This window comes from Triticum dicoccoides, chromosome 1B, assembly GCF_002162155.2.
Source record: "Triticum dicoccoides isolate Atlit2015 ecotype Zavitan chromosome 1B, WEW_v2.0, whole genome shotgun sequence".
NCBI classification, from domain to species: domain Eukaryota; kingdom Viridiplantae; phylum Streptophyta; class Magnoliopsida; order Poales; family Poaceae; genus Triticum; species Triticum dicoccoides.
This window is the reverse complement of record NC_041381.1, coordinates 691,368,661-691,387,868: the sequence shown is the minus strand read 5'-3', so window position 1 is coordinate 691,387,868 and position 19,208 is coordinate 691,368,661.

Below are 19,208 nucleotides of genomic sequence, written 5' to 3'. Positions count from 1 at the left end.
TACATTCACCTTGATGATTACATTGAGTGGAATCCACCGGGGGTGATTCCTCGGGTTTTCCCCTTGATGTCTGGACACACAGTTACCTTGACTTTACTTGAGACCTTTGTTGAAGTCGGGCGGGCCCGTTGAGCACCCGCGAGTTGATGTGAAAGTCGGGCGGGCCCGTTGAGCACTCACGAGTTTTCCACATGGCTCGGCCGGGCAGTCTGGGCCCTTGCCGTAAGTCCATGAGACAGGGCGATGGGGTCACCTTATCGTGAGTCTCTGCTTGTTTCCGCGAGCCCCCAATGCACTAACAGGTTTAGGTATTTGTTCTGAGTTGGCCTCTGGCCTTTACGCACTAACCACCACGCGAGAATAGATATGGGCCTCGACGTCGCAGTATCAGCCGAAGCTTTGTCAGATCATGCTGGCCATCCGAGGCGGCACGGTCGGATCATGCTGGTCATCCGAGGCGGTGCTAGTATCCACCCTGCTCACAACGACCCTGAGTGCTGCGGGCAATGGGCCCAAGACCCCGGAGTGCTTAGGATGTAGACCAGCGGGGACCTCTCTGCCGAGCCTAGGTCGGGCTGCGACGTGTTGATATTCCGAGGGCGGGCATTGACCCCAGAAAGGTGTGTTCGGCCAGAGTGATCGAGCGTGTTGGGTAACGTGGTGCACCCCTGCAGGGAAGTTATATATTCAAATACCGTGTCCACGGTAATGGATATTCAGACTTATATCTTGATCTTATATAACTAGAAATGGATACTTGAGATATGTGATGGATATGTAGCACTGGGATTGCTTTCTCGCAGGGAGTCGAGGAAGGATCTTTGGGCGTTGTTGTTACAACATGTTTGCTAAATATTAAAATGCTACTCTTTATTCTTCTACATGCTGCAAGATGCTCGGAGCTGCTTGAAGATGCTAGTCTTCGATAGGCTAGGCCTCCCCCCTCTATTCTGGCATTCTGCAGTTCAGTCCACAGATACAAACCTTCCATTTGATACCAATGCATACTTAATATAGATTTGATGTTTGCGAGTACTTTGGATGAGTACTCACGGTTGCTTTGCACCCCCTTTTCCCCTTCTTTCTTCTTTCCAGTTGATGCAACCAGATGGTGGATCCCTGGAGCCAGATACCACCGCCGATGGATGCTACTACTTGGAGACCGCTGATGACCAGGAGTAGTTAGGAGGTCCCAGGCAGGAGGCCTTGCATCTTCGATCGTGTTGCTTTTGTGCTAGCCTTCTTAAGGCATCCTTGTTTAACTTATGTCTATACTCAGATATTGTTGCTTCCGCTAACTCTTGTGTATCGAGCTATGTACTCGAGCCCTCGAGGCCCCTGGCTTGTAATATAAAGCTTGCATTATTTTATTTATGTCTAGAGTTGTGTTGTGATATCTTTTCGTGAGTCCCTGGTCTTGATCGTACACATTTGCGTGTATGATTAGTGTACGATTGAATCGGGGGCGACACAAGTTGGTATCAGAGCCGACTGCCTGTAGGATCCCCCTTTCTAACTCCTTGGCCGAAGTTGAGTCTAGTCTTTGAAAAAAAACTGATTTACTAACTCATGTCTACTACACAACCTTCTTCTTGTAGAAGTTGTTGGGCCTGCAAGTGCACAGGTTTGTAGGGCAGTAGCAAATTTCCCTCAAGTGGATGACCTAAGGTTTATCAATCTGTAGGAGGCGTAGGATGAAGATGGTCTCTCTCAAACAACCCTGCAACCAAATAACAAAGAGTCTCTTGTGTCCCCAACACACCCAATACAATGGTAAATTGTATAGGTGCACTAGTTCGGCGAAGAGATGAAGATACAAGTGCAAAATAGATGGTAGATATAGGTTTTTGTAATCTGAAATAATAAAAACAGCAAGGTAGCGAGCGGTAAAAGTGAGCGTAAACGGTATTGCAATGGTAGGAAACAAGGCCTAGGGCTCATACTTTCACTAGTGTAAGTTCTCTCAACAATAATAACATAGATAGAACATATGACAAGCCCTCAACATGCGACAAAGAGTCACTCCAAAGACACTAATAGCAGAGAACAAACGTAGAGATTATGGTCGGGTATGAAACCACCACAAAGCTATTTTTCGGATCGATCTATAAAAGAGTTCATACTAGAATAACACCTTAAGATACAAATCAACCAAAACCCTAATGTCACCTAGATACTCCATTGTCACCTCAAGTATCTGTGGGCATGATTATACGATATGCATCACACAATCTCAGATTCATCCAACCAACATAAAAGTACTTCAAAGAGTGCCCCAAAGTTTCTACCGGAGAGTCAAGAACGTGTGCCAATCCCTATGCATAGGTTCCCAAGTGTCACGAAACCCGCAAGTTGATCACCAAAACATACATCAAGTGGCACATGATATCCCATTGTCACCACAGATAATCACGGCAAGACATACATCAAGTGTTCATAAAAGACTCAATCCGATAAGATAACTTCAAAAGGGGAAACTCAATTCATCACAAGAGAGTAGAGGGGGAGAAACATCATAAGATCCAACTACAATAGCAAAGCTCGGGATACATCAAGATCGTGCCATAGATGGAACACAAGAGAGAACACGAGAGAGAGATCAAACACATAGCTATTGGTACATACCCTCAGCCCCGAGGGTGAACTACTCCCTCCTCGTCATGGATAGCGCCGGGATGATGAAGATGGCCTCCGGTGATGGGATCCCCCTCCGACAGGGTGCCGGAACAGGGTCCCGATTGGTTTTTGGTGGCTACAGAGGCTTGCGGCGGCGGAACTCCCGATCTATCTTCTGTTCTGGAAGTTTTAGGGTACATAGGTATATATGGGTGCAGGGGGTACGTCGGTGGACCTCCGGGTTGCTCACGAGGTAGGGGGGCGCGCCCAGGGGGCGCCCTCCACCCTCATGGACAGCCCGGGGCTCCCCTGGCGTGCACTCCAAGCCCATCAGGTTGGTTTCCTTCCAAAATTAACTTCTCCAGTTGATTTCGTTCCGTTTTGACTCCATCTGATATTCCTTTTCCTCGAAACACTGAAATAGGCATAAAACAGCAAATCTGGGCTGGGCCTTCGGTTAATAGGTTAGTCCCAAAAATAATATAAAAGTGGATAATAAAGCCCAATATTGCCTAAAACAGTAGATGAAGTAGCATGGAGCAATCAAAAATTATAGATACGTTGGAGACGTATCAAGTATCCCCAAGCTTAATTCCTGCTCGTCCTCGAGTAGGTAAATGATAAAAAAGATTTTTTGATGCGGAGTGATACTTTGGCATAATTTCAATGTAAATCTTCTTAATTGTGATATGAATATTCAGATCCGAAAGATTCAAGACAAAAGTTCATATTGACACAAAAATAATAATACTTCAAGCATACTAATCAAAGCAACCATGTCTTCTCAAAATAACATGGCAAAAGAAAGTTCATCCCTACAAAATCATATAGTTAGGCTATGCTTCATTTTCTCGTCACACAAAGATGTTCCCAACTTCTATACCCCCGATGACAAGCCAAGCAATTGTTTCATACTTAAATAATCTCAAACTTTTTCAACCTTCACGCAGTACATGAGCATGAGGCATGGATATAGCACTATGGGTGGAATAGAATATGATGATGGGGATTGTGTGGAGAAGACAAAAAAGGTGAAAGTCTCACGTTGACGAGGCTAATCAACGGGCTATGGAGATGCCCATCAATTGATGTCAACATGAGGAGTAGGGATTGCCATGCAATGGATGCACTAGAGCTATGAATGCTCAACAAAAGAAAACTAGTGGGTGTGAAGACCTAGGGCATTTTGAGGAAGCCCATCGTAGGAATATACAAGCCAAGTTCTATAATGAAAAATTCCCACTAGTATATGAAAGTTATAACACATGAGACTCTCTACATGAAAAGCATGGTGCTACTTTGAAGCACAATATATGAGACTCTCTACATGAAGAACAAGGTGCTATTTTGAAGCACAATTGTGGAAAATGAGATAGTAGCATTGCCATTTTTTATTTATTTTTATTTTTTGGGCCTTTCTTTTTTTCTTTTTGGCCTTTCTCTTTTTTTTATTTGGGCAATGCTCTAATAATGATATCATCACACTTCTATAAATTACAACACAAGGATTACAACTTGAAACTTAGAACAAGATATGACTCTATATGAATGCCTCCGGCGGTGTACCGGGATGGTGCAATGAATCAAGAGTGACATGTATGAAAAATAATGCTTGGTGGCTTTGCCACAAATACGATGTCAACTACAAGATCATGCAATGTCAATATGACAAAAGTAATGCATGTCATGATGATGATGGTGGAAGTTGCATGGCAATATATCTCGGAATGGCTATGGAAATGCCATAATAGGTAGGTATGGTGGCTGTTTTGAGGAAGATATAAGGAGGTTTATGTGTGATAGAGCGTATCGTATCACGGGGTTTGGATGCACCGGCAAAGTTTGCACCAACTCTCAAGGTGAGAAAGGGCAGTGCACGGTACCGAAGAGGCTAGCAATGGCGGAAAGGTGAGAGTGCGTATAATCCATGGACTCAACATTAGTCAAAAGAACTCATATACTTATTGCAAAAATTTAGAAGTCATCAAAAATTCAAGTACTACGCGCATGCTCCTAGGGGGATAGATTGGTAGGAAAAGACCATCGCTCGTCCCCGACCGCCACTCATAAGGATGCACAAGCCAGGTACACTTCATGTTTCAAATTTGTTACACAACTTTAACCATACGTGCATGCTACGGGATTTGCAAACTTCAACACAAGTATTTCTCAAATTCATAATCACCCAACTAGCACGACTATGATATTATCACCTCCATATCTCAAAACAATTATCAAGCATCAAACTTATCTTAGTATTCAATTCACTCAAAAGAAAGTTTCACATATCTTGAACACCAAGTATATTAACATTAAGCAAATTACCATGCTATTAAAGACTCTCAAAATGATCTAAGTGAAGCATGAGAGATCAAATAGTTTCTTTAAAACAAATCCACCACCGTGCTCTAAAAGATCTAAGTGAAGTACTAGAGCAAAATTTATCACGCTCAAAAGATATAAGTGAAGCACTATGAGCAAAACTAGCAAGCTCAAAAGATATAAGCGAAGCACATAGAGTATTCTAACAAATTCCAAAACATGTATGGATCTCTCAAAAGATGGGTACAGCAAGGATGATTGTGGTAAACTAACAAGCAAAGACACAAATAATACAAGACGCTCCAAGCAAAACACATATCATGTGGTGAATAAAAACATAGCTCCAAGTAAAGTTACTGATGAACGAAGACGAAAGAGGGGATGCCTTCCGGGGCATCCCCAAGCTTAGTTGCTTGGTTGTCCTTGAATATTACCTTGGGGTGCCTTGGGCTTCCCCAAGATTAGGCTCTTGCCACTCCTTATTCCATAGTCCATCTAATCCTTACCCAAAACTTGAAAACTTCAACCACACAAAAACTCAAAACAAAACTCGTAAGCTCCGTTAGTATAAGAAAATAAAACCACCACTTAGGTACTGCAATGAACTCATTATAAATTCATATTGGTGTAATATCTACTGTACTCCAACTTATCTATGGTTCATACCCTCCGATACTACTCATAGACTCATCAAAATAAGCAAATAACACATAGAAAACAGAATCTGTCAAAAACAGAACAGTCTGTAGTAATCTGTATAAAACGTATACTTCTGGAACCCCAAAAATTGTGAAATAAATTGCTGGACTGAGAAATTTGTCTATTAATCATCTGCAAAAAGAATCAACCTAAAAGCACTCTCCAGTAAAAAAATGGCAGCTAATCTCGTGAGCGCTAAAGTTTCTGTTTTTCACAGCAAGATCATATAAACTTCACCCAAGTCTTCCCAAAGGTTCTACTTGGCACTTTATTGAAACAAAAGCTATAAAACATGATTACTACAGTATCATAATCATGTGGACACACAAAAACAGTAAGGATAAATATTGGGTTGTCTCCCAACAAGCGCTTTTCTTTAATGCCTTTCTAGCTAGGCATGATGATGACAATGATGCTCACATAAAAGATAAGAATTGAAACATAACGGGAGCATCATGAAGCATATGACTAGCAAATTTAAGCCTAACCCACTTCCTATGCATAGGGATTTTGTGAGAAAACAACTTATGGGAACAATAATCAACTAGCATAGGATGGCACAACAAGCATAGCTTCAAAACTTTAAGCACATAGAGAGGAAACTTGATATTATTGCAATTCCTACGAGCATATGTTCCTCTCTCATAATAATTTTCAGTAGCATCATGAATGAATTCAACAATATAACCAGCACCTAAAGCATTCTTTTCATGATCTACAAGCATAGAAAATTTTCTACTCTCCACATAAGCAAACTTTTTCTTTATAGCATATGTATCATCAAAATAATCATCATAGATAGGAGGCATGCTTTCATCATAGTAAATTTGCTCATCAAAGCTTGGGGGACAAAAAATATCATATTCATCAAACATAGCTTCCCCAAGCTTGTGGCTTTGCATATCATTAGCATCATGGATATTCAAGGAATTCATACTAACAACATTGCAATCATGCTCATCATATAAAAACATTCTATAGATTTCTTCTTCTAGCACTTGAGCACAATTTTCCTTTCCATCATACTCACAAAAGATATTAAAAAGGTGAAGCGTATGAGACAAACTCAACTCCATTTTTTTGTAGTTTTCTAAACTAGTGATAAAAACAAGAAACAAAAAGATTCGATTGCAAGATCTAAAGATATACCTTCAAGTGCTAACCTCCCCGACAACGACGCCAGAAAAGAGCTTGATGTCTACTACACAACCTTCTTCTTGTAGACGTTGTTGGGCCTGCAAGTACACAGGTTTGTAGGACAGTAGAAAATTTCCCTCAAGTGGATGCCTAAGGTTTATCAATCCGTAGGAGGCGTAGGATGAAGATGGTCTCTCTCAAACAACCCTGCAACCAAATAACAAAGAGTCTCTTGTGTCCCCAACACACCCAATACAATGGTAAATTGTATAGGTGCACTAGTTCGGCAAAGAGATGAAGATACAAGTGCAAAATAGATGGTAGATATAGGTTTTTGTAATCTGAAATAATAAAAACAGCAAGGTAGCGAGCGGTAAAAGTGAGCGTAAACGGTATTGCAATGGTAGGAAACAAGGCCTAGGGTTCATACTTTGACTAGTGTAAGTTCTCTCAACAATAATAACATAGATAGAACATATGACAAGCCCTCAACATGCGACAAAGATTCACTCCAAAGACACTAATAGCAGAGAACAAACGTAGAGATTATGGTCGGGTATGAAACCACCACAAAGCTATTCTTTCGGATCGATCTGTAAAAGTGTTCGTACTAGAATAACACCTTAAGATACAAATCAACCAAAACCCTAATGTCACCTAGATACTCCATTGTCACCTCAAGTATCCGTGGGCATGATTATATGATATGCATCACACAATCTCAGATTCATCCAACCAACATAAAAGTACTTCAAAGAGTGCCCCAAAGTTTCTACCGAAGAGTCAAGAATGTGTGCCAACCCCTATGCATATGTTCCCAAGTGTCACGAAACCCGCAAGTTGATCACCAAAACATACATCAAGTGGCACATGATATCCCATTGTCACCACAGATAATCACGGCAAGACATACATCAAGTGTTCATAAAAGACTCAATCCGATAAGATAACTTCAAAAGGGGAAACTCAATTCATCACAAGAGAGTAGAGGGGGATAAACATCATAAGATCCAACTACAATAGCAAAGCTCGGGATACATCAAGATCATGCCATAGATGGAACACGAGAGAGAACACGAGAGAGAGAGAGATCAAACACATAGCTACTGGTACATACCCTCAGCCCCGAGGGTGAACTACTCCCTCCTCGTCATGGATAGCGTCGGGATGATGAAGATGGCCTCCGGTGATGGGATCCCCCTCCGACAGGGTGACGAAACAGGGTCCCGATTGGTTTTTGGTGGCTACAGAGGCTTGCGGCGGCGGAACTCCCGATCTATCTTCTGTTCTGGAAGTTTTAGGGTACGTAGGTATATATGGGTGCAGGGGGTATGTCGGTGGACCTCCGAGTTGCTCATGAGGTAGGGGGCGCGCCCAGGGGGGGCGCCCTCCACCCTAGTGGACAGCCCGGGGCTCCCCTAGCATGCACTCCAAGCCCATCAGGTTGGTTTTCTTCCAAAATTAACTTCTCCAGTTGATTTCGTTCCGTTTTGACTCCGTCTGATATTCCTTTTCCTCGAAACACTGAAATAGGCATAAAACAGCAAATCTGGGCTGGGCCTCCGGTTAATAGGTTAGTCCCAAAAATAATATAAAAGTGGATAATAAAGCCCAATATTGCCTAAAACAGTAGATAAAGTAGCATGGAGCAATCAAAAATTAGAGATACGTTGGAGACGTATCACTAACATGGCTGTGCGGCTTACGGGCCCATATCGCCATTGGGTGGTATTAGGATATTTTACTCCTCGTCTATACTCTGGGACTCTAATCTCTCTTCTATTCGGGTTAAATGATTTTATTAACTCTAACTCTAGGATCTCGTAAATACTTTCTCCGGGAGATCCCTTCACTCCAGATGATTGCTTGGTGCATTGAAGGATTCCGAAGATACTCTCAATGTTCTCCCAAGACTTTCGTGCTCGTCGCTTTTGCAATTCACTACCTCTGATATATCCTTATGGATAACTCCATACACTTGTCTCTCATACCTTCATCCCCAATTGCCCTTGTTATTACAAGATGTTCTGAAATACTCTCTAATGTTCCGAGAGTCCTTTATGCTTACTGCCCTGCAGTTCCTTGCCGCAGGAATACCCCCCATGAATAATTCCTCACACTTTTTGAAGATTTGTTCATTCCTAGCTAGTTGGTCAATTGATTCACAAGATAGTTTGAAGTACTATCCGATCTTCTGACAATCCTCTTCAACTGTTGCTCTACAGATACTTATATGCTTGCATTATGGTTACTTCCATATGTCTAGAAATACTCATTTGCATGCTTTGTCATCATAATTTCAAGCATTTGATTCGATTTGTTTGTGAATGCTCGTGATCATCAGTCCTATTTAAAATTCTTCCCTTGGCTCAAACGTCACTCTGGACATGAGCTGGTGTCCGACAAATCAAGCCTTGATTGATTGTTGATCTATGTCTTTTCAACTTAGTTGTCTTTGATCAAAGCCTCTGCTTCTGATCCCCCGATTTGGGAATCATAATTCTGTTACATTTGAGCTTTGATTTGGTCAGTTGTTTCTATAACCTAACCTCCTTGCATTCTTTCTTCTTCTGGTTGAGTACCGATACTCACATCAGATCCATTGTGGACCTCCAGGTCCTTGGTTGGGTTTAATCCGATAGCGTCCTTCATATTCAGTAACCTTGTGAGCCTTTCCTCAGATACACAATGCCTTTGGTAAATTGTATCCCCCGCTCTCGTCAACCATACTCTGCTTCCGGGCTTTTATCTACTCGTGAAGTTTGTGGTATACGTTCCTAAGATATCCCTTTTGGTTGAATCTATGTCTTCCCTAAATCTGTGTGAACCCGGAAACTTCTACGGCTCATACTCTACTGGTGTTATGCCAGATAAAATCTCAACACTACGACTTCGTCGAGAATGAGAAGTAAATGGAAGGTTATGCATTGATGAAGTGGTAGTCGACCTTGAGCCTTTGTGTTCATACCCATGGACCCGATGTAGATCCTATCATGGAAGCTCCTTGAAATAATAACTATTTCCTTGATATAATATCATCTGATATCTGTGAATTGGTCCTTTGCAACCATGGTTTCGACCATATTGTTCTTCTTTGATCCCATTTTTCGGACAAGTTAAAGTACTTGTCTTCTACAAATCTTTTACCTATCCAACCTCTATCCTGCTCTACCTCGAGTATTACCCTCTGGTATCTCGAGAATATCACGGAACTACATAACCTCTTGTGAGTTCTTCCTCAACTGTTATTTCTCTCTAATTCAAATTTTCCACGGGTTCTGAGTTGTTAGGCACTCGAGAACACCGATAACTGATTCAAGTCTCCATTGCGTTGTTTAATCTTTCTTGTAACCTAACATATCCGAGCAGTGATAATTCCCTGCTTATGTAACACCTAGGTGCACAAACTCTGTCAGTAAGACCTTGTTACTATTATTGATGACATTCTGGTAGCCGCCGATGGACGACAACTTTGCCTATTGGTCTGCCTCGTTTTAACGAGCAGGAAAATGGTTCTTTTCGTCCCTCGCCCTTGGTACCAACGTTGTTGCCGACATAATTGACAGGCTATCCTCTGACCTGCCTTGCTATCTGTTGGGGAACGTTGCAGAAAACAAAAATTTTCCTACTCGTTTCACCAAGATCATCTAGGAGTTCATCTAGCAACGAGTGATTAGATGCATCTACATACCTTTGTAGATCGCGCACGGAAGCGTTCAAAAGAACGGTGATGATGTAGTCGTACTCGACGTGATCCAAATCACCGATGACCAGCGTCGAACGGACGGCACCTCCGCGTTCAACACACGTACGGGACGGGAGACGTCTCCTCCTTCTTGATCCAGCAAGGGGGAAGGAGAGGTTGATGAAGATCCAGCAGCACGACGACGTGGTGGTGGATGCAGGGCGTCACAGCAGCAGGGCTTCGCCGAGACTACGAGGGAGAGACGTAACGGGGGAAGGTGGAGGCGCCAGGGGCTGGTCTCAAATCCCTCCTCTCCCCCCACTATATATAGGGGTGCCAGGGGGGGCGCCGGCCCTAGTAGATGGCATCTACTAGGGGGGGCGGCGGCCAAGGGGAGGTTTCCCTCCCCCCCAAGGCACCTAGGGGTGCCTTCCACCACATGGACTCTTCCATGGTGGAAACCCTAGGCGCATGGGCCTATAGGGGCTGGTGCCCTTGGCCCATCTAGGCCAAGGCGCACCCCCTACAGCCCATGTGGCCCCCGGGACAGGTGGCCCCACCCGGTGGACCCCCGGGACCCTTCCGGTGGTCCCGGTACAATACCGATAACCCCGAAACTTGTCCCGATGCCCGAAATAGCACTTCCTATATATAATTCTTTACCTCCGGACCATTCCGGAACTCCTCGTGACGTCCGGGATCTCATCCGGGACTCCGAACAACATTCGGGTTTCTGCATATATATATCTTCATAACCCTAGCGTCACCGAACCTTAAGTGTGTAGACCCTACGGGTTCGGGAGACAAGCAGACATGACCGAGACGACTCTCCGGTCAATAACCAACAGCGGGATCTGGATACCCATGTTGGCTCCCACATGCTCCACGATGATCTCATCGGATGAACCACGATGTCGAGGATTTAATCAATCCCGTACGCTATTCCCTTTGTCTATCGATATGTTACTTGCCCGAGATTCGATCGTCGGTATCCCAATACCTCGTTCAATCTCATTACCGGCAAGTCACTTTACTCGTACTGTAATGCATGATCCCGTGACCAGACACTTGGTCACTCTAAGCTCATTATGATGATGCATTACCGAGTGGGCCCAGTGATACCTCTCCGTCATACGGAGTGATAAATCCCAGTCTTGATCCATGTCACCCAACAGACACTTTCGGAGATACCCGTAGTCTACCTTTATAGTCACCCAGTTACGTTGTGACGTTTGGCATACCCAAAGCACTCCTACGGTATCCGGGAGTTACACGATCTCATGGTCTAAGGAAAAGATACTTGACATTGGAAAACTCTAGCAAACGAACTATACGATCTTGTGCTATGTTTAGGATTGGGTCTTGTCCATCACATCATTCTCCCAATGATGTGATCTCGTTATCAATGACATCCAGTGTCCATAGTCAGGAAACCATGACTATTTGTTGATCAACGAGCTAGTCAACTAGAGGCTCACTAGGGACATGTCTGTGTCTGTTATTCACACATGTATTACGATTTCCGGATAACACAATTATAGCATGAATAAAGACAATTATCATGAACAAGGAAATATAATAATAATGCTTTTATTATTGCCTCTAGGGCATATTTCCAACAGTCTCCCACTTGCACTAGAGTCAATAATCTAGTTACATTGTGATGAATCGAACACCCATAAAATTCTGGTGTTGATCATGTTTTGCTCTAGGGAGAGGTTTAGTCAACGGATCTGCTATATTCAGGTCCGTATGTACTTTACAAATCTCTATGTCTCCATCTTGAACATTTTCACGAATGGAGTTGAAGCGACGCTTGATGTGCCTTGTCTTCTTGTGAAACCTGGGCTCCTTGGCAAGTGCAATAGCTCCAGTGTTGTCACAGAAGAGCTTGATCGGCCCCGACGCATTGGGTATGACTCCTAGGTCGGTGATGAACTCCTTCATCCATATTGCTTCATGTGCTGCCTCCGAGGCTGCCATGTACTCCACTTCACATGTAGATCCCGCCACGACGCTTTGCTTGCAACTGCACCAGCTTACTGCCCCACCATTCAAAATATACACGTATCCAGTTTGTGACTTAGAGTCATCCAGATCTGTGTCGAAGCTAGCGTCGACGTAACCCTTTATGACGAGCTCTTCGTCACCTCCATAAATGAGAAACATTTCCTTAGTCCTTTTCAGGTACTTCAGGATATTCTTGACCGCTGTCCAGTGTTCCTTGCCGGGATTACTTTGGTACCTTCCTACCAAACTGACGGCAAGGTTAACATCAGGTCTGGTACACAACATGGCATACATAATAGAACCTATGGCTGAGGCATAGGGGATGACGCTCATCTCTTCTATATCTTCTGCCGTGGTCGGACATTGAGCTGAGCTCAATTTCATACCTTGTAACACAGGCAAGAACCCCTTCTTGGATTGATCCATATTGAACTTCTTCAATATCTTATCAAGGTATGTGCTTTGTGAAAGACCTATGAGGCGTCTCGATCTATCTCTATAGATTTTGATGCCTAATATATAAGCAGCTTCTCCAAGGTCCTTCATTGAAAAACTTTTATTCAAGTAGGCCTTGATGCTGTCCAAGAGTTCTATATCATTTCCCATCAAAAGTATGTCATCTACATATAATATGAGAAATGCTACAGAGCTCCCACTCACTTTCTTGTAAACGCAGGCTTCTCCGTAAGTCTGTGTAAACCCAAACGCTTTGATCATCTCATCAAAGCGAATGTTCCAACTCCGAGATGCTTGCACCAGCCCATAAATCGAGCGTTGGAGCTTGCACACTTTGTCAGCATTCTTAGGATCGACAAAACCTTCTGGCTGTATCATATACAATTCTTCCTTAAGGAAACCATTAAGGAATGCCGTTTTGACGTCCATTTGCCATATTTCGTAATCATAGAATGCGGCAATTGCTAACATGATCCGGACGGACTTCAGCTTCGCTACCGGCAAGAAAGTCTCATCATAGTCAACCCCTTGAACTTGTCGATAACCCTTAGCGACAAGCCGAGCTTTATAGATGGTCACATTACCATCCGCGTCTGTCTTCTTCTTAAAGATCCATTTATTTTCTATGGCTCGCCGCTCAACGGGCAAGTCAGTCAAAGTCCATACTTTGTTTTCATACATGGATCCTATCTCGGATTTCATGGCTTCCAGCCATTTGTCGGAATCCGGGCCCGCCATCGCTTCTTCATAGTTCGAAGGTTCACCGTTGTCTAACAGCATGATTTCCAAGACAGGGTTGCCGTACCACTCTGGTGCGGAACGTGTCCTTGTGGACCTTCGAATTTCAGTAGGGGCTTGATCAGAAGTATCTTGATCACTGTCATTAACTTCCTCTCTAGTCGGTGCAGGCACCTCAGGAACATTTTCTTGAGTTGCGCCATTTTTCGGTTCAAGAGGTAATACTTCATCAAGCTCTACTTTCCTCCCACTTACTTCTTTCGAGAGAAACTCTTTCTCCAGAAAGGACCCATTCTTGGCAACAAAGATCTTGCCTTCGGATCTGAGGTAGAAGGTGTACCCAATAGTTTCTTTTGGGTATCCTATGAAGACGCATTTTTCCGACTTGGGTTCGAGCTTTTCAGGTTGAAGTTTCTTGACATAAGCATCGCATCCCCAAACTTTTAGAAACGACAGCTTAGGTTTCTTCCCAAACCACAATTCATATGGTGTCGTCTCAACGGATTTTGACGGAGCCCTATTTAAAGTGAATGCGGCAGTCTTTAAAGCATAGCCCCAAAAAGAAAGCGGTAAATCGGTAAGAGACATCATAGATCGCACCATATCTAACAGAGTGCGATTACGACGTTCGGACACACCATTACGCTGAGGTGTTCCAGGCGGCGTGAGTTGTAAAACTATTCCACATTTTCTTAAGTGTGCCCCAAACTCGTGACTCAAGTATTCTCCTCCACGATCTGATCGTAGAAACTTGATTTTCCTGTCACGTTGATTTTCAACCTCACTCTGAAATTCCTTGAACTTTTCAAAGGTTTCAGACTTGTGTTTCATTAAGTAGATATACCCATACCTACTTAAATCATCAGTGAGGGTGAGAACATAACGATAGCCACCGCGAGCCTCAACACTCATTGGACCGCACACATCAGTATGTATGATTTCCAATAAGTCGGTTGCTCGCTTCATTGTTCCTGAGAACGGAGTCTTGGTCATTTTACCCATAAGGCATGGTTCGCATGTGTCAAATGATTCATAATCAAGAGACTCTAAAAGTCCATCAGCATGGAGCTTCTTCATGCGTTTGACACCTATGTGACCAAGGCGGTAGTGCCACAGGTATGTGGGACTATCATTATCAACCTTACTTCTTTTGGTACTCACATTATGAACATGTGTAGCATCACGTTCGAGATTCATAAAGAATAAACCATTCACCATAGGAGCATGACCATAAAACATATCTCTCATAAAAATGGAACAACCATTATTCTCAGATTTAAAAGAGTAGCCATCTCGAATTAAACGAGATCCTGATACAATGTTCATGCTCAAAGCTGGCACTAAATAACAATTATTAAGGTTTAAAACTAATCCCGAAGGGAGATGCAGAGGTAGCGTGCCGACGGCGATCACATTGACCTTTGAACCATTCCCGACGCGCATCGTCACCTCGTCCTTTGCCAGTTTCCGCTTATTCCGCAGCCCCTACTTTGAGTTACAAATGTGAGCAACTGCACCGGTATCAAATACCCAGGAGCTACTACGGGCACTAGTAAGGTACACATCAATTACATGTATATCACATATACCTTTTGTTTTGCCGGCCTTCTTATCCGCTAAGTACTTAGGGCAGTTCCGCTTCCAGTGACCGCTTCCCTTGCAATAAAAGCACTCAGTCTCGGGCTTGGGTCCATTCTTTGGCTTCTTCCCGGCAGCTTGCTTGCCGGGCGCGGCAACCTCCTTGCCGTCCTTCTTGAAGTTCTTTTTACCCTTGCCTTTCTTGAACTTAGTGGTTTTATTGACCATCAACACTTGATGTTCCTTCCTGACTTCTACCTCTGCTGATTTCAGCATAGCAAATACTTCAGGAATGGTCTTTTCCATCCCCTGCATATTGAAGTTCATCACAAAGCTCTTTGTAGCTTGGTGGAAGCGACTGGAGGATTCTGTCAATGACCGCATCATCCGGGAGATTAACTCCCAGCTGAGTCAAGCGGTTATGCAACCCAGACATAGTGAGTATGTGCTCACTGACAGAACTGTTTTCCTCCATCTTACAGCTGAAGAATTTGTCGGAGACTTCATATCTCTCGACCCGGGCATGAGCTTGGAAAACCATTTTCAGCTCTTCGAACATCTCATATGCTCCATGTCTCTCAAAACGCTTTTGGAGCCCCGGCTCTAGGCTGTAAAGCATGCCGCACTGAACGAGGGAGTAGTCATCGAAACGTGCCTGCCAAGCGTTCATAACATCTTGTTCTGCAGGGAGAACAGGTGCGTCACCAAGCGGTGCTTGTAGGACATAATCTTTCTTGGCAGCTATGAGTATGATCCTCAGGTTCCGGACCCAGTCCGTATAGTTGCTGCCATCGTCTTTCAGCTTGGTTTTCTCTAGGAACGCGTTGAAGTTGAGGACTACGTTGGCCATTTAATCTACAAGACATATTGTAAAATATTTAGACTAAGTTCATGATAATTAAGTTCAATCTAATCAAATTATTAAAGAACTCCCACTTAGATTAGACATCCCTCTAGTCATCTAAGTATTACATGATCCGAGTTAAACTAGACCGTGTCAGATCATCACGTGAGACGGACTAGTCAACATCGGTGAACATCTTCATGTTGATCGTATCTTCTATACGACTCATGCTCGACCTTTCGGTCTTCCGTGTTCCGAGGCCATGTCTGTACATGCTAGGCTCGTCAAGTCAACCTAAGTGTTTGCATGTGTAAATCTGTCTTACACCCGTTGTATGTGAACGTCTGAATAAAACACCCGATCATCACGTGGTGTTTTGAAACAGCGAACTGTCGCAACGGTGCACAGTTAGGGGGAACACTTCTTGAAATTAGTATGAGGGATCACCTTATTTACTACCGTCGTTCTAAGTAAACAAGATGCAAAACATGATAAACATCACATGCAATCAAATAATAAACGTGACATGATATGGCCAATATCACATAGCTCCTTTGATCTCCATCTTGGGGCTCCATGATCATCTTGTCACCGGCTTGACACCATGATCTCCATCATCATGATCTCCATCATCGTGTCTCCATGAAGTTGCTCGCCAACTATTACTTCTACTACTATGGCTAACGCGTTTAGCAATAAAGCAAAGTAATTTACATGGCGTTTCTCGATGACACGCAGGTCATATAAAAGAATAAAGACAACTCCTATGGCTCCTGCCGGTTGTCATACTCATCGACATGCAAGTCGTGAATCCTATTACAATAGCATGAACATCTCATACATCACATATAGATCATTCATCATTCATCATAACTTTGGCCATATCATATCACAAACCACTTGCTGCAAAAACAAGTTAGACGTCCTCTAATTGTTGTTGCAAGTTTTACGTGGCTGAATTAGGGTTCTAGCAAGAACGTTTTCTTACCTACGTTAAAGCCACAACGTGATTTGTCAACTTCTATTTACCCTTCGTAAGGACCCTGTTCATCGATTCCGCTCCAACTAATGTAGGAGAGACAGACACCCGCCAGCCACCTTATGCAACTAGTGCATGTTAGTCGGTGGAACCGGTCTCACGTAAGCGTACGTGTAAGGTTGGTCCGGGCCGCTTCATCCCACAATACCGCTGAAGCAAGAAAGGACTAGTAACGGCAAGAAAGTTGACAAATCTACGCCCACAACAAATTGTGTTCTACTCGCGCAAGAAGAACTACGCATAGACCTAGCTCATGATGCCACTGTTGGGGAACGTTGCAGAAAACAAAAATTTTCCTACTCGTTTCACCAAGATCATCTAGGAGTTCATCTAGCAACGAGTGATTAGATGCATCTACATACCTTTGTAGATCGCGCACGGAAGCGTTCAAAAGAACGGTGATGATGTAGTCGTACTCGACGTGATCCAAATCACCGATGACCAGCGTCGAACGGACGGCACCTCCGCGTTCAACACACGTACGGGACGGGAGACGTCTCCTCCTTCTTGATCCAGCAAGGGGGAAGGAGAGGTTGATGAAGATCCAGCAGAACGACGGTGTGGTGGTGGATGCAGGGCGTCACAGCAGCAGGGCTTCGCCGAGACTACGAGGGAGAGACGTAACGGGGGAAGGTGGAGGCGCCAGGGGCTGGTCTCAAATCCCTCCTCTCCCCCCCACTATATATAGGGGTGCCAGGGGGGCGCCGGCCCTAGTAGATGGCATCTACTAGGGGGGGCGGCGGCCAAGGGGAGGTTTCCCTCCCCCCCAAGGCACCTAGGGGTGCCTTCCACCACATGGACTCTTCCATGGTGGAAACCCTAGGCGCATGGGCCTATAGGGGCTGGTGCCCTTGGACCATCTAGGCCAAGGCGCACCCCCTACAGCCCATGTGGCCCCCCGGGACAGGTGGCCCCACCCGGTGGACCCCCGGGACCCTTCCGGTGGTCCCGGTACAATACCGATAACCCCGAAACTTGTCCCGATGCCCGAAATAGCACTTCCTATATATAATTCTTTACCTCCGGACCATTCCGGAACTCCTCGTGACGTCCGGGATCTCATCCGGGACTCCGAACAACATTCGGGTTTCTGCATATATATATCTTCATAACCCTAGCGTCACCGAACCTTAAGTGTGTAGACCCTACGGGTTCGGGAGACAAGCAGACATGACCGAGACGACTCTCCGGTCAATAACCAACAGCGGGATCTGGATACCCATGTTGGCTCCCACATGCTCCACGATGATCTCATCGGATGAACCACGATGTCGAGGATTTAATCAATCCCGTACGCTATTCCCTTTGTCTATCGATATGTTACTTGCCCGAGATTCGATCGTCGGTATCCCAATATCTCGTTCAATCTCGTTACCGGCAAGTCACTTTACTCGTACCGTAATGCATGATCCCGTGACCAGACACTTGGTCACTCTGAGCTCATTATGATGATGCATTACCGAGTGGGCCCAGTGATACCTCTCCGTCATACGGAGTGACAAATCCCAGTCTTGATCCATGTCACCCAACAGACACTTTCGGAGATACCCGTAGTCTACCTTTATAGTCACCCAGTTACGTTGTGACGTTTGGCATACCCAAAGCACTCCTACGGTATCCGGGAGTTACACGATCTCATGGTCTAAGGAAAAGATACTTGACATTGGAAAACTCTAGCAAACGAACTATACGATCTTGTGCTATGTTTAGGATTGGGTCTTGTCCATCACATCATTCTCCCAATGATGTGATCTCGTTATCAATGACATCCAGTGTCCATAGTCAGGAAACCATGACTATCTGTTGATCAACGAGCTAGTCAACTAGAGGCTCACTAGGGACATGTCTGTGTCTGTTATTCACACATGTATTACGATTTCCGGATAACACAATTATAGCATGAATAAAGACAATTATCATGAACAAGGAAATATAATAACAATGCTTTTATTATTGCCTCTAGGGCATATTTCCAACACTATCATGACCGTGCAAAATGTTAGCGCCTTCCTGCTTTAAACCCACATGGTGGGCCCATAACCCATAGTTCCACAGGATTGAAACCTGACTCTCCTATACATCCC